This window comes from Anguilla rostrata, chromosome 6, assembly GCF_018555375.3.
Source record: "Anguilla rostrata isolate EN2019 chromosome 6, ASM1855537v3, whole genome shotgun sequence".
NCBI lineage: Eukaryota > Metazoa > Chordata > Actinopteri > Anguilliformes > Anguillidae > Anguilla > Anguilla rostrata.
Genome location: NC_057938.1, coordinates 38161542 through 38175654, shown reverse-complemented (window position 1 = coordinate 38175654; position 14113 = coordinate 38161542).

Sequence of the window (14113 nt, the reverse complement as noted above, 5' to 3'; positions counted from 1 at the left end):
CCTTCGCTCCACCAGTATGGTGACCAATTAAATCTATATGTTGTTGTGATTGTCTATATTTCTCAGGATATGGCTACTAAAAGCTGAAAGCGGATTCAGTTGAAAGCCTCTCTCAGGGATACAGTTATTATCTACCAGTCTTCCACAGTGTACTGGAGGTTAAGTTAAGGCTATCAGACAATTCTGATCGCTAAACTGATGCCGTCAAATCCAATTGCAGACTCCCCAGGCACAGAATCCCATGCAGCTAGTGCACACTCTCCTTTGATTCCTGTGTAACGAGAGGACTCCACAACTTGGTGCTTGTCGGCTAGTCTGCTGTACCTTGTGGCCACATAAATAGGCCAACCTGTGGCTGAGAACTGCCCTGAGAACAATAAAACTGTGAAGATACTTTTATGGAACACCCACGGCACGCTGCAATTCAATTACTATTTAGTGTAATATAAATGTTTAATTATAGTGATCCTGTGTAAACTAGGTCTATGTTTATTTTATCTGAAGGTCTAAAATAAGTAATGAAGTAAATATGGGAATATGAGCAAAATGTTCTTAAAAGGGAAAATGGTTCTCTCTCTGGCTGAGGAACCTCTGAATATCAGGAACAACAACATCTCTTGGGTGTTAAGGCAGCTGTTGCTGTGCATCTGCGTTCATCTCAGTCGGTTGATTTTCTATCACTCTGCTCCAAACTTTCATGCCTTTAATACCTCTTAACGCCACACAATTAAGAGCAAAGCACAAAACCGATCTGCACTTTTATGCCATACTACACTGGGCTGAATTTGAATTGACAGCTTTAAAATGGTCCTATGGTAACCAACTGATAAATGAAAGATCACTGAACCAGGCAACCTAGAGAGAACATTGGCTGTTCAGTGACACCTTTTGCCATTTGACACATTTTAAAAGCTTACTCTGTAAATAGGTCTGTGGTGGTGATGGGCCTTTAAGCAATCAAGTTAGAATAAACCATGTGTAAGGTACCTGTAAGATCTGTTTGATGATGGAAAAAGAAATGAGATTCTAGAAATTAGTTTTGGCTTTACCCCCTATTTTAATTGCAGCTTTTTTATCTAAGATTTTTTCTAACAATCCTGTCTAACAAAGCCCCGCTTTCCTAATGCTGCAAATTATTTTGCCAGTGAAGAAATATTTGTCCAGTTCTGTTCACATCTGTGTTGAACACAACAGAAGTTTTAAGAAGTTATATAACTGCCTTTGTTTTAATTCTAATGAAGAACAGCATATCAGTATGCATTTTTGTGGAATTGTCCATGTTGTACTATAAATATTTTCATACCTGTTATTTTAACAATATTCTTTGAAATAAATTGTTTTTAAATTTCAAAACAGCCTGATTGTGTCTTTAAAAATATGTCTGAGTGGCATGGTTACTAGTGAAAAATCACACTAATGAAAGATAATGAAAATTTAGTCCCCACAAATTAATCTTTAAAGCAATCCAGTGCTTATTTTAGGACTGGGCACATTAGGATTAAAGATGGTAAGTATTTTTATTTTTTAATGAGTGAATTTCCTCAATCTTGTCACCCAGTTCTGGGTCCCGGATGATTAGATGCAGTATTTATTTGCAGCAGGGAGGGGTCGCCATAACGCCACTTGTGAGAGGAAGTGTGTTGAATACGAACTGCATTGAAGACTTCAGAGCGTAAGAGCGCCGGCGCCAGAACAAATGGCCACGGCGTAATACTGCGGAGCCGGCAGGACACTCAGGACGCCGCTGGGTAAACACGGAGTCAACCCTCTTACCGTAACTCGGGCGAGGAAATGTGAATCAGCGCTGCAGTCGCGCGCGGAGGCCGGCCGCAGACGGACGGGATGTGCTTTTAGCATTTTGTTCTGGAAACAGTCATAGCGACGAAAGCAAGATTCCAGATTTAAGGCCACGTGCTTCAAACTATACACTGCAGCGAGTTAACAGAAAACTCAACTTCCTGTAGTCCTTTTTGCTTTGATAACTTCTATAGTTTTCTCTTGCTATTGTCTCATGCGATTCTTCTCGATATAGATGTTTACTGCTTGACAGGGGTGAGAGGAAGGCCCTTAAAAAATATTGCAATGTAGGATTTTATGGGGTGGGGCCCCAAATCCCTTGTGGCACCCCTGCTGCTTGATATAGAACATTTACTGAAATAATGCCATATACCATTAACCGCTCATGACTAAAAACATGCTTCCTTTGTAGTTACAATATTGGCGTAACTTGATTAAAAGTATTTCAAAAATACATTTGTTAGTGTGTGCTTTCAAATATGGTCTGTTCATGAAAAGCCAACTGACTGAAAACTGAGAATGCACTACAAGCCTGCAAACTAGCTGGGTAAGAGCAAGTCCACTTATTCAGTCATTCTTTTGTGAATTGTGTAGGCTATACTTCACTTGCAATCCATACTATGATGCTATGTAAAATGAAATTTGTTTGATTTGTCAGGGAGGAGCTATGTTAGGCACACACAGAATATTTTGATTTAAATATCACGGTTCACAAATTGTACAGGAGAGTGTGCCCCAGTTGTTATACCTAGGTTACATTATACTCTTGAGTTACGTGTCATGTCATTTACGTATTGCCAGCGTGTTCAAACATCTGATTGAAAGAAACCTCTCTCTGAAAAGCTGTAGGAAAATCAGCGCTGGCAAGGATGAAAGGGTTATAAGCAGATTCATGATAATTAAGGGAATGTATTGTGTCATTTTTCATCACAAAACGCCATTCTGACCATTGACAGAATGAGTCCACTTATGCTTCACGTAACTGGTTAAGTGATATCATGACTTCAGTGCAGTGAGCAAACTGGACCCAATTAAAACGAGCTGGTTTCAAGATTTGCTATGAGTCTGCAGCAGATCTCAGAAACCACTTATAAAAGGAATGGGGCTTGGCCCTGCATTAAGTCTCTGTCACACAGAAAGCTGTTTAAATAGAAATGTTCATAGATCCTGACACATATCATGCCTGAAATCTTTGAATTATTATTTTAAAATTATTTGTCATTACATTACTGATTCCCATAAAGGCTGTTTTTAGTGATGTAGTACACTGTGTGGAATGGAAACAAGTGTCGGATTTTTTTCCGAAATGCTGCTGGGCTGGTGCTGCAGGGAAAGACCCGTATCAGCATTGCAGCAGCATGAGTCACTGAGTGAACACAGAGGGGATTCTGGCATACATACCATCTAAGGTGACACAACTGAGAGATGGTCTGCTGAAAATGTAGACCAGGAAAAAGAATTGGCGCAGCGAAGCGAAGGGCTAAGAGATGGGCCAACCTTTTTCCGTGAGAATGTTTGTCCACAGGAAGTCGGAGGTTCGTTTATCATGTGCTTTCGTTTCGCTTCACGCCAAGGCTAGTTAAAGCGGGATTCGTTTTTCGCTCAAGGCGTGAGCTCTCCGTCGCTTGCCTGTACAGCCAAAAACCTGTTCACTGTCCCTTGTTTAAAATTGGGATGGCAGGTATGCCATCCCGCCAAGTTACGCCTTGGCGGGGGCATGCCCCCATACCTATACAGCACCGAGAGTTTGGCACTTTTCAGGGTTCCCCACAGAAATAACCACAACAGCCACAGACACTCAGCCCTTAAAAACATTAAATTCTGTACATTCTGACCCCATTTCAACAGACAGAATTCATAAACAACTTCACATGTCCACACAATAAAGCCCCAAACTAAGGGGATTTTGCGTTTTCTCCTTCTTCTTCTTCTTCTCTTTCTTCTTCTCATTCTTATTTTTCCTGCCGCCTATCCCACTAACAACATGTCTCCCCATTGGACATTTCACTGACACCAGCCAAATCTGCCCTACACGACCCAATCAAAAACGCGCATACACACGCAAAATACCCATACATTTTTATTCTGAAACATTTCCCGTTCAAACAGCTAATCCGCCTGTGGCCTAGTGGGTAAGGTTACAGTCTTGGGAACATGGGGTCGTAGGTTCAAGCCCAGCTTGGAACACGTTTCTTCAACCTGCTTCAACCCTCACTAATAATTGTCTACTAGCCTACTTATCAATTATTGCTTTTGCACCATATTTACCCGCCGTTCACCGTTCAGTTATTAACCGGCTACAATATTGCTAAGCCACATGGATTCAACGGGAGCTCTTCTGTGCTTACTGCCCTGTGTTCTTTAAAACCACCGGCAGGTTTGCTAATGATATTTCACGCATTGCATAGCTATGGCATTAGCTAACGAAGTCACGGCAAATGTAATCCTTTCATTAAAAAGTTACACCAGTTCACCACTGTGCCATTTCTATTAACTATATTTCTTCACTTGGCTACCGTACAAAACTTTCATATCAGCAAACGCCACGTTTCTATTTCTACATTCATGTTACCTCGCTCTGTTCTCTATCTAGCCACATACGCTACAAACAATTACTACTTATGTACATTCTGCAACTCCGCAATTTGAACAGCTAATCCATCCGTGGCCTAGTGGGTAAGGTTACAGGCTTGGGAACACTGGGTCGTATGTTCAAGCCCAGCTTGGAACACGTTTCTTTAACTTGCTTCGACCCTCACTAATAATTGTCTATTACTTCTTAATAATTGCTTTTGCACCATTTCTACCCGCCGTTCACCGTTCAGTTATTAACCGGCTACAATATTGCTAAGATATATGCATTATGACTTACCGTCTGTACGTTCAGTTATTGACCGGCTACAATATTGCTAAGCCATATGGATTCAACGGAAGCTCTTCTGTGCTTACTGGCTTGTGTTCTTCTTTAAAACCACCGGCAGGTTCGCTCATGATATTTCACGCATTGCATAGCTATGGCATTAGCTAACGAAGTCACAGACTGGTAAACCTCACTCACTCACGGCCACCCATATGCATTTCATGACGCAAATGTATTCCTTTTATTTAAAAGTTACACCGGTTCACCACTGTGCCATTTCTACTAACTATATTTCTTCACTTGGCTACCGTACAAAACCTTAATATCAGCAAACGCCACGTTTCTACATTCATGTTACCTCGCCCTGTTCTCTATCTAGCCACATAGGCTACACACAATTACTACGTATGTACGTTCTGCAACTCCGCATTAAAACATTACATTTAAAATCATGTTTCACTCATAAGTATAACTACTAGCACTGAACATGAGAAAACACATTCGTGCAATAGATTACATTACATTACAGGCAAATCATGTGTGCAATGTTATTAAACCCTTCACTTCAACAACTAACGTTCAATACCGACTGTTATATATACCATTTGATAAGGAATATAAGCTCGCTCTTGGTCACTCCATTTCCTTCGCACTATACTCCGTGATCATGTCAACCTTCACATACATGCCCATTCTGCTAAAAAAATATTGTTTCAACTACGGAATTTCGTAATTTTCATTTCTCTCACACTGTTGTTATTCTCTCATATGCAAAGCCTGCTGGGACATATGCGTCTGCTCCTATTCTCCACTATCATGTTTTCCGGTTCTAGTTTAGCAAAACAGCGAAGAGGATTCCTACCTGCAGATAAGCCTATCAAAATGCCTTATAAACCTTACAAACACTAAAAGTGCATCTCCACGAAATAACAGACAATGGAGCAGGACAGAAGGATAAACCTTACAAACACTAAAACTGCATCTCCACGAAATAACAGACAACGGAGCAGGACAGAAGGCTACACAAGTTGCGACCTAGGGCGTTATAATTCTACGGGCGTGTTGATTATTTTGTCAGTCAAGGCTCGTTGGATGGACGTCAAATCCGTGAGTACATACCATCTGCGTTCCTGATGCGTTTACGCTTACGCCACTGCATCCTTTCTCACAGCCACTGTTTTACATATATAGCAAACCGAAACTGCTGAACGGTACACGCTCATCAGGCTGTACAGATTCACACAACGATAGCCATAATCCACAACCGTTTCTTGCAGGGTCGCATTTCTCACTCTCATAATAAAACGCTTTGCAAAAAGAACTGATATCTCATAAAAAAACACGTTTTCAACGTACAAAAATGCCAAGTTACTAAAAAGTATTGATATCAAAATGACGCCAAGTTACGATACTACAAACAATATAGGCTATCTTGCCTCACCGAAATGACATAAGATGTATCTCAAAGCAATGCTACTCAATATTTCCTCAGTTCTTTCAAGTCACTTGGCCCTGTGTTTTCTAATCTTACCATTTCACAATGTCATGCAAACTTTCTGTCAGATCAAAGAGACAAATATTTCGAATTGCCTCCTGGAACACATTGAACATTGTACATTGAAATTAATGTATAAATGTATAATGTATAAATATAAATTCATTAATGTACAGAACTGCTGCTGAGCAACGACAGGAAGCACATTTCTCCGGAAAACATGTTTATACTTGCTTTTGAACTGAATTTGAGTACATGTGCAAGTTATTGTATATTTGCTACGTACAATAAATACTGCATGTAAAACACATATTGTACATACATACATAGAGAACTTCTTTATCCGCATGGGGACATTTCCCTGGCAGCATCTTACATTCACATTCATGAACACACTTGTACCAATAAACATACTATCATTCACGCAACAGAAAGCCTGGGCAGCGAAATACATAGGCCTACATACCAATACAAATTGGACATACACACACCTATTCAATCAATCTTGACTGTGAGAGAGCCATCCACACATATATTTGGCCTGTTCATGTAGTGCATGCTTATACACAGGGCCAAGTGACTTGAAAGAACTGAGGAAATATTGAGTAGCATTGCTTTGAGATACATCTTATGTCATTTCGGTGAGGCAAGATAGCCTATATTGTTTGTAGTATCGTAACTTGGCGTCATTTTGATATCAATACTTTTTAGTAACTTGGCATTTTTGTACGTTGAAAACGTGTTTTTTTATGAGATTTAGATTACGCCAATGGGTCCCTCTGTTGTCTGCTGCTTGTGCCTGCCCGTTGCCCGCGTTCACCCCGATCGGGGTGCAGGCATCGATGACACGTCCCTCCGTGCCTCCGGCCCAGCATCTCCTCGTCTTATCAGCCACCGTCAGGGCTGATTGAGTTCTGCTCCATCAACATCGGGCCTTATCTCTTCCCTGCCTGCTGCCCGATGTATCTGAGATAGCCACACTGCTGTTAGATACAGAGGGTTTGTTATTCCAGTAGCACCTCGCGCCACAGTCCTCCCTGTCTGTACCGGTGGCGTAAACAACTGTGGACCGCATTCCATCTCTGTGAGGTAAGCCATTCACGCAGGCCCACAGCAAACAGATCTCTTGGCTTGGACCCGGACAGACCTGAGAGCTGTGTAAATTGGTCCATGATAGTGTGCTCAGTTTCTTTATATCTTGCCATATGACTCTGATGTTCCGGGCCTAACTAACTTCTAAAGTTTCTGACCAAACGTCCTGACCATCTGTCCTAGGCAACAGAGGATTTTTATGTATCTTGCACTTCTGTATTTTAATTTTATGACTGGGCTTTTTCTTAGCAGATAAACAGTGGGTTTATCAATATGGATTTACAAATATAAAAAAAACAATAACAAACAACAGAATCATTTTTTTTTATTCCTGAGGCTATCACTGATGTTCTCCTCCACTTTTGTATAACTGTATTCATTTGACCTTCAGCACTGTTCAGGCATTGAATTGTCTGTTGAGCAGTATTCTCACAAGCCACAATTTTCACAAGTGGATTGGATTATCTTACTTCCATCTTCCATTTAAAAACATCATTCACATAACAAGCAACATTTTAGGAACACTGCAAAGGGTAGCCAAGCTTGGCATTCATGAGGAAATTATATGTGTGACCACAACAGCATTGGTCATGTAAAATAGCTTACAGTCCACATTAAATCCCCCACCAATTCCTTAAATTCCCCCCTTTCTTACCCGCCATCCTCACCCCCAGGCTCCATGCCTCCTTTCTATTTTTGAAACTCGTCTGTCTCCATTATATCAAACCCAAGGGATGTGAACTGTGCTAAGGGGTCACAACTGTTTTGCCGGGGAGGGGTGCGAGACAGACTGCTAATTCCTTTTTTCTTTCTCTTCAACTTCTAATAAAACCATTGCCAAAGTGAACATCCTTGAAGACAAAGTGGAGTAGCCAGCGATTGCAAACATCTGGCCCTCTTTTATTCCCCGGTGGAATGTCTGCCGACACTACCCCCTCACAATGAGTAGAGGGAAGGACAAAAACAATGGAAGTGATTGGCATAGTAATAGCTGGTAAACCGTCTGCCAGAACAGTACGAAAGAGCCATTATTACACCCAGTAAATGGTGGGATACCTGCAGCTGCAGCTTACTGTGTCCAGCCCATGTGTTTTAAGACATGGGTTCCAGCGTGCGTCTCTCAGTACTTAAGAGTCTGCGGTTAATTGCAGGAGCAGTTGCTACACATGCCGAAAGAGTCAGACAGAAAAGTGACTACACCCCCGTCTCAACCAGAATCACTCAGACTTCCGAAAAATCAAACGCTTCCTTTTGGGGTGTTTGTGCTTTTAGTCACACCTCTTGCTTTTGAGGTTGCACACATTTTGCACAACAAACTAAGCTTAACCAATTCAAAATGGCTAGGTAGGATCTGTGAATGAGTGTTTGTCTCGATGTAATGTTAAAATGTTTCATTTCCGTTTGTGCTGTTTTATCCGTATGCGTTTTTTTTCTGAAGCTCTTTTACCCAGAGTGACTGACGTAGAGGCATGCCTTTGGAGTACTGTTTCCATCGTGTTACAACAGGGACCGCTCGTTTACATATGTTTTACATGTGTCGCATTTCATGCATACCGCACTGTAGCAGATTCAGGATATGGACTTGTAACCAGAAGGTTTGAATCAAAGGCAGACAACTTTTGTTGGGCCCTTGAGAAAGACACATAAACTGAATGCTTCGGTAAAACGTCCAGTTGTTTAAATTATTTGTAAAATGTAAGCAATGTACGTTTCAGCGGGCATCTAACAAAGGAAATAAACAATGTAACAGTACTGATATGACCATTAAGTGGATCTTCAGTTCTTCTCATTGCAACCTGTCAGACTTATGTGGGACAGCGTCCAGTGCAAGAACATACAGCAAGTATGTGGTGTTAGAAATGTACTCCTCCTTGCCCCGGATCTGGGTGAGGGTGTAGTCGGGCAGTCTTCTGAACACTAAGTCCTAGCTGTGTTTCCCATTAAGTGGCATGGTGGTAAATCACCTACTTCAGGGCATTTTGCTGGAAGGGAAAGGTCTTCTCATTTTGACGTCATCTGAAGTTTCCCATTTTTCCATTTTCTCGAGAACAGTGGAAAGAATGTTAGAGATGTTAGATGTTAGAGAAGCAGGGTATTCTGCCCTTTTTTTTTTAACTCCAGGGCTTTGTGTGAACTGCGGCCAAGCCTGAGGGTAGCGGGCTGTTCAACGCCGCACCTGTAACGCATTTCTGCTGGGGTTTCTGGACCTTCGGCCTCCGTAAAGAGGACTGAACACCGATCCCACCGCAAGCAGAGGCCTCGTCGAGTTATTGTTCGTGGAGCGCTTCAAAGACCCTATGTGGTCAAAAATGTTATATCTCATTTTCCATAATACATGAATCAAATAGAAGGATTTAGAGATAAATGCAACCATATGCTTTGAAAAACAGTCACGCCTTCTCAACCGCAAAAACCAAGGTGGTTCAGCACAAAGGGGGTGATGTCATCACTGTGTAGATGTGGACACTTTGCTAACACTACTCCAACCTGCCTCGAACACCTACATGGCCAGTAAGAATGAAGAATGTCATAAACCATTTATCTTATCAGCTAATTGCAGCTATTTCTCAGCATTTTATTATTTTGTTACATTTTTTATGGTGCAAACGACCCATCCATCCATCCATTACTGTATCTATACCTGCTTATTCCTGATCAGGGTCACGGATGGTGCTGGGGCCTATCCCAACATGCATTGGGTGGGAGTCAGGAATATACCCTGGCCAGTTCGCCCGTTCATCGCAGGGCACACACCCCATGCACTCACACACTAATAGCTAGGGCAATTTAGACTCTCCAATTAACCTGGCCTGCATGTCTTTGGATTGTGGAAGGAAACCAAAGTATTCGGAGGAAACCCACACAGACACAGGGAGAACATGCAAACTCCACACAGAAAGGGATTTGTATTGAGGGCCTTCTTGGTGCAAACAATGAAACTGCATAAACTGTGTTGTTGTGGCTTGGCCTAGAATATTATACATTTACTCAGAAGATTAAATAGTTTAACTTTATTACATTTAACCAAACATACAGAGACTTGCTGTAAACTAAATTATCATCTGAGTATATGCAGCAAATGCATTTGTAATAGTGTACCACAATAGTAGCTCAGCCAGTATTTTGAAAGCCGTGCTTTACTTGAAATAAGTATTGTCAGATCACTCCTATCTACAGGGAGGAGTGATTTTTGTAACACAGTTGTCCATTAATGTGGTTTGAAATTCAGAGAGCAGAGTTCAGAAAGACACACCAGTTCCTACTCATATGTATTCAAAAGAACAACATATGTGAAGAAAAATCACTGAGCAGAGTTTCTGAGGCCACTGTGAGACTATTTAAAAATTTTATTTGCCAATGTAGGACTCAGATGCCTCTTTTAGCTGCGTTGCAGATGTGTACAGTATGCGTGGATGATTGAGTTTAATGACGCATGGTGCTATTTCAGATCAGTCAGATTAGCTGTTTGAGGTGACTCATGGGTGGTTGGCTTTGCCATAGTAGCCCATTGTGCTTTCTGCAGCCTCATCTAAAGTGAAGCTAAACTATTTCTTTTTCTTTCAGAAATGTTGAAACTGCCCAGGTGTCTGTATTCCCTGTACCAAACCAGATTCTATCCAAGGAAAACGTCCATGAAATAACCCTTTGCTCAGCGATATGACCCCTTCTCTTACAAAACACAAAAATTTGAGTTGCTAGTGTCGTGAGTTGTGACCATGGTTGGATTCACGTTTCAATTTGATTGCTTGTTTTTTTTTTATATTTGGCAATCTCCCACAAACTATACTGTACATTATTGCGTTTGCCAAAATTACTGTGATTGTCACCATTATTCCAGAGTTTAATTTTACACTAAATTTCACATGCAAATAATTATCTTCAATGGATAATTCATAACTTACAAAAGAAGTGCTCACACGGTTGATTGTATATCCTTCAAGTTATGGATCATAGATGTATTAGTGCTGGGGAATTAGGGAAATGGTATTTGTATTTTTTAAAGGTATTATTGTGAATTTATGTTTCAGCTCATATCACTTTCTTTGGCAATCAACAGATTGAGGTGTTACACATGTTTAACTTCTATTCAGATGTTTTGTGCATCCTGTGCTTGGTTTTATGACATGCAATTGACAGGCGGGGTCATCACCATAAGTCAAACTGAAATAATCCATAAATGTAATTTATCAATGATGTTACAGAGCAAGATGGAGCAGACAGAGGAAAATATTATTACAGTAATCATTCTGTTTCCATTTTTAAAAAACCTGGTATTTCCAAAGTGGGAGTTATGAATATCAACCATACCACCACTAAGTGGCAGCAAAAACATTTCCATAGAAAATTCCTTTACATGACTGCTAGTAAATTTGCTACACAGAAAACGGGTCTTTGGTGGAGGTAGTTTATAGGTAGTACATTCTATTATTTGTTTGTTTTATTGTGTTTTCATAAACCACAGTCATCAGCTGTATTTGTTTTTTTGCCCAGGAATGAGACAAATGTACAGAAGTGAAATTTCATAAATATCTTTTTTTCCATTCCCACATTTTTTCACTGTTTTTGTTTTCCTTCACTGGAATGCCAGCGGTGAGTAATAGCATTTGTCCAGGTTCCGTTTCCACGCTTTTATCTTTAACATTCCTGTGGGTTCTAAGGTATTCAGGTACTTGCTGAATGCCAAGGAATTCTCATTACTGCAGAAGGGTGTCTGCTCCACTCAAACACACACACACACACACACAGTAGGAAAAAGATTTCAGGGCCAGCACATTTATCTCATTCCACAAAAGAGCTTCTTTAGTGCAGTCAAAGTTCATATACGAGTCATCTTCAGGCACTGGCCTATCTGAACACTGTTGCTTCAGATTGTTTCTTTAAGTTTATATTTTCTTTTTTATGCTCCAAGCTCAGAAAAAATATTCAGGTTTTTGTATTTTAGAACTATTGTCCTGTAGACGGCCTGATAATACGTATATCTTGATAAGGTACCATTCATTTACATACATTTATTTTAAAAAGGGCCAGCTTTGAAGTTGTTTCTACAAGCAAATCATCTTTCACTACTTTTCTAGATGTTATAGACATCTGTTGATGTTTTATGCTAAACAAAAAAACAGAAACTGTTCAATTCCTTCTAGGGTTGGGCTAACTCGGTCTTTAAGAGAGTTGGGTCTGGTGGTGAAACTGAGTGACTCTATAAGAACTGAGCTTGAGAGTGAAGCTGATTGCCTGAAAGCTATGCCTGGTGATTAGGCGTAGAGGGCAATGCCACTATTTGTATTTGTATCTGTATTTGTTCAACCAACTAAATTGTTTGTATTTGTAATTGTATTTGGAAAAAAAAAACAAAAGGCTGAATCAGAAGTATGCAGAGTTCAATCCAAAGATGTACAACTTACCAATAATCCCTGCTTTCTACCATCATAATCACTGGCACTGCTATTTTTGAGATATTAAAGCAGTAAAGTCATGGTTTTACAATACATCAATAATAATCCAGTTTAACAACCTTTCAAAACCTGTGTTTAACAATCACCTATATGTTATATAGCCATAACAGGCTTTTATAACAGGTAAACAGACAGTCAAATCAAGTTTCAGAAATGGAAAATAGGAAATGTTTCTATAAAGCAAAACATATTTACGCATCCTTACTCTGAACTGCACAGTACAAACTGCATGAGCCCCACCACCACCCATACCTGAGGAACACTGAAGTCAACTATAAACTGAAAAAAGAAATGCTTTTATAATTTACAAAATAGTTTCTCATCTTCATTATGAACTACTGTATGCTATGAACTCCTAATAAAAAAATTAAAAAACTACAGAATGTACACATGTTTTGTTTTTGGTTTGTTAATACCTCTTTGTTGAAGCTTCACTTTACCTGTGTGTTTCATTTGCATAAGCTTGAATAAATTGAAGAAAAAAATCGAAAAGCTTCCCTGGATGGAATATATCTTCAGCTATTATGCTCTTACTCAAAATTCCCCAAGTTGTATTTTGTTAAGACAAGCTCCTGCACATGTGCTGAGAGCAGTCTAGAGCAATGGGGAGACACAACATCATGCAATGCTAAAAAAATTGGTTGGAGGAAACTCTCTTTGGGGGCAGGTCAGATATTTTAGAGCCACATGAGTCAGTGTTGGGTGTCTCATTAGCCAGCTTTTTTTTACTACCTACTACCGCCATGCTGATGTCCAGCTGTGTCAGACGTATCTTGCATTACAGCATCAATTTCTGAACTAGCCACAGCCTAATTTCATAAAGATTACAAAACCATATATTGCAAGTTCATGTTTGTAAAAACGTTTGTATTTCTAAATGATAGCAGTTTTGTTATCTAGGCAAAATATATCGAGACATATTGCAGCAACACTGAGGAAAGTGCTCAAATGTGCATGGCAAAACACAAAATGGAAAAAGTAGTTAAAGAAATACAAAGTGCAACATAATTTAAAAATAGAAATTTCTTCAATCAAAAAGCATTCAGCACATTTCTCCCTCCCTTGCCACATAGGCTATGTAAAAGTACTCTTTTACATAGCCTATGCACCATCGCTCTCCTCTTATCAATTCCCCAGAGAAGGTGCAGCTTGGTTGGTTTGCTGGGACTGCACACACACAAATCAGTTACATTTCACACAGTTGTCATGTAGCTGCTCCATTCAGTTTATTCAAAGACTCTGTTTCAGTGAAAACCTGTGAAGAAAATGGCATAAACTGCCTGTATTTCTATACTGAGTCGATTTTAAAATGTTTATTTTAATAACACAATTATTTTAAGCCCAAATATTCAGGAAAGTCGTAGAAGGACACGGATATAGCATTTATAAATACCTTGAATAGAAATGCTTGCCAGC